This window comes from Oncorhynchus nerka, unplaced genomic scaffold, assembly GCF_034236695.1.
Source record: "Oncorhynchus nerka isolate Pitt River unplaced genomic scaffold, Oner_Uvic_2.0 unplaced_scaffold_10203, whole genome shotgun sequence".
Lineage (NCBI taxonomy): Eukaryota > Metazoa > Chordata > Actinopteri > Salmoniformes > Salmonidae > Oncorhynchus > Oncorhynchus nerka.
In genome coordinates this window covers 1-3,173 of record NW_027031118.1, presented here as the reverse complement: position 1 = coordinate 3,173, position 3,173 = coordinate 1, and the positions used below count along the sequence as shown (strand labels likewise).

Genomic DNA, 3,173 nt, shown 5'->3' with positions numbered 1-3,173 from the left:
TAATATATCAGTATGTAACATAACTCAGTATGTAATATATCAATATGTAATATATCAGTATGTAATATATCAGTATGTAATATATCAGGGAGGGTAATATATCAGTATGTAACATATCAGTATGTAATATATCAGGATGTAATATATCAGTATGTAACATATCAGTATGTAATATATCAGTATGTAATATATCAGTATGTAATATATCAGTATGTAACATATCAGTATGTAATATATCAGGGGTAATATATCAGTATGTAATATAAATATATCAGTATGTAATATATCAGCATGTAACATATCAGTATGTAATATATCATATGTAACATATCAGGTAAACATACTCAGTACATATCAGGGGCATGTAACATATCAGTATGCATATCAGTATGGCAACATATCAGTATGTAACATATCAGCATGTAATATATCAGTATGTAACATATCAGGGGTAACATATCAGTATGTAATATATCAGGGGTAAATATATCAGTATGTAAATATATCAGTATGTAATATTATATCAGTATGTAATATATCAGTCAGTATGTAATATATCAGTATGTAATATATCAGTATGTAAATATATCAGTATGTAATATATCAGTATGTAACATATCAGTATGTACATATCAGTAACATATCAGTTATCAGTATTGTTCTGTCTCCAGGCCTGGCCCCTTCTGGCACTACCACAGAGACTTAATCAGAGAGTAAGTCTCACAACACACTCCCCACCTTCTACAAGAGTCCCCTGTGACTCCTTTTTCATAAGAGTCCCCCCTTCTACAAGAGTCCCCTTCTTCTCTACAAGAGTCCCTCCACCTTCTAAAGAGTCCTCAGGACTTCTTCTCTATAAGACTCCCCTTCTACAAGAGTTCCCCCCTTCTACAAGAGTCCCCTGTCTTCTTCTATAAGAGTCCCCTTCTACAAGAGTCCTCTGTCTCCCCTTTCTCTAGAGTCCCCTTTTCTCTAAAGAGTCCCTCATTCTCCTTCTCTACAAGAGTCCCCCTTTTCTACAAGATCCCCGTCCCCCTTCTCTACAAGAGTCCCCGTCTCCTTTCTACAAGAGTCCCCTCTTTTCTACAAGAGTCCCCTCCTCCTTCTACAAGAGTCCCCTCCCCCTCTCTCTACAAGAGTCCCCCCTTCCCTAAGAGTCCCCGTCCCCCCTTCTCTACAAGAGTCCCCGTCCTCCCCTTCTCTACAAGAGTCCCCGTCCCCCCTTCTCTACAAGAGTCCCCGTCCCCCCTTCTCTACAAGAGTCCCCGTCCCCCCTTCTCTACAAGAGTCCCGTCCCCCCTTCTCTACAAGAGTCCCGTGCCCCCTTCTCTACAAGAGTCCCCGTCCCCCCTTCTCTACAAGAGTCCCTGCTCCCTCCTTCTCTCACAAGAGTCCCCGTCCCCTCTTCTCTACAAGAGTCCCCGTCCCCCTTCTCTATAAGAGTCCCCGTCCCCCTTCTCTACAAGAGTCCCCGTCCCCCCTTCTCTACAAGAGTCCCCGTCCCCCTTCTCTACAAGAGTCCTCGTCCCCCTTCTCTACAAGAGTCCCCCCTTCTCTACAAGAGTCCCCTCCCCCTTCTCTACAAGAGTCCCCGTCCCCTCCCCCTTCTCTACAAGAGTCCCCGTCCCCCTTCTCTACAAGAGTCCCTCGTCCCCCCTTCTCTACAAGAGTCCCCGTCCCCCTTCTCTACAGAGTCCCCGTCCCCCTTCTCTACAAGAGCTCCTCGTCCCCCTTCTCTACAAGAGTCCCCCGTCCCCCTTCTCTACAAGAGTCCCCCAGCCCCCCTTCTCTACAAGAGTCCCCGTCCCCCTTCTCTACAAGAGTCCCTCCCCTTCTCTACAAGAGTCCCCGTCCCCCTTCTCTACAAGAGTCCCGTCCCCCTTCTCTACAAGAGTCCCCGTCCCCCTTCTCTACAAGAGTCCCCGTCCCCCCTTCTCTACAAGAGTCCCCGTCCCCCTTCTCTACAAGAGTCCCTCCCCCTTCTCTACAAGAGTCCCGTCCCCCTTCTCTACAAGAGTCCCGTCCCCCCTTCTCTACAAGAGTCCCCCCTTCTCTACAAGAGTCCCCGTCCCCCCTTCTCTACAAGAGTCCCCGTCCCCTTCTCTACAAGAGTCCCCGTCCCCTTCTCTACAAGAGTCCCCGTCCCCCTTCTCTACAAGAGTCCCCTGCCCCCCTTCTCTACAAGAGTCCCCGTCCCCCTTCTCTACAAGAGTCCCCCGTCCCCCTTCTCTACAAGAGTCCCCCCTTCTCTACAAGAGTCCCCCTTCTCTACAAGAGTCCCGTCCCCTTCTCTACAAGAGTCCCCGTCCCCCTTCTCTACAAGAGTCCCCGTCCCCCTTCTCTACAAGAGTCCCGTCCCCCTTCTCTACAAGAGTCCCGTCCCCCTTCTCTACAAGAGTCCCCGTCCCCCTTCTCTACAAGAGTCCCCGTCCCCCCTTCTCTACAAGAGTCCCGCCTTCTCTACAAGAGTCCCCCCTTCTCTACAAGAGTGTCCCCGTCCCCCTCTTCTCGACAAGAGTCCCTCGCCCCCCTTCTCGACAAGAGTCCCCGTCCCCCCTTCTCGACAAGAGTCCCTCCCCCTTCTCTACAAGAGTCCCTCCCCTTCTCTACAAGAGTCCCCGTCCCCCTTCTCTACAAGAGTCCCCGTCCCCCCTTCTCTACAAGAGTCCCCCCCTTCTAGACTAGAAAACAGAGGAGTGTCTGTTGGTCTGTTGTGTTACCGACGGAGTGTGTGTCTGTCTCCAGGACTCTATCTGTGAGAGTAGAAAACAGAGGAGTGTCTGTTGGTCTGTTGTGTTACCGACGGAGTGTGTGTCTGTCTCCAGGACTCTATCTGTGAGAGTAGAAAACAGAGGAGTGTCTGTTGGTCTGTTGTGTTACCGACGGAGTGTGTGTCTGTCTCCAGGACTCTATCTGTAATCCCGGACTGCAGCAGACTGGACCTGGATCAGACTGGAGTGTGACTCAGACTGTGTGTGTGTGCGTGTGTGTGTGTGTGTGTGCGTGTGTGTGAGAACATCTCTGAACACGTGGAAGCAACGAAGAAGAGGACAATGATTAAGTGTTTATCTGACTGTTAATACTTTTGCGCCTTTTTTTTTCTACAAATAAACATAATTTTAACATAATTTCCGTATTGTTGTTCCTGTGACACAAAAAGAAAGATCTGTTTT

The 3,173-nt window shown here is 48.7% G+C and overlaps 1 long non-coding RNA gene across 1 annotated transcript; it reads left to right on the top strand.

Annotated features, from left to right (window-relative positions):
• Positions 1-671: 671 nt before the first annotated feature.
• On the top strand, positions 672-3,128 carry LOC135565929 (uncharacterized). Its single transcript, XR_010461883.1, has 2 exons — positions 672-713; positions 2,906-3,128. It is a non-coding gene; the product is annotated as an uncharacterized LOC135565929 (long non-coding RNA).
• The last annotated feature ends 45 nt before the right edge of the window (positions 3,129-3,173 follow it).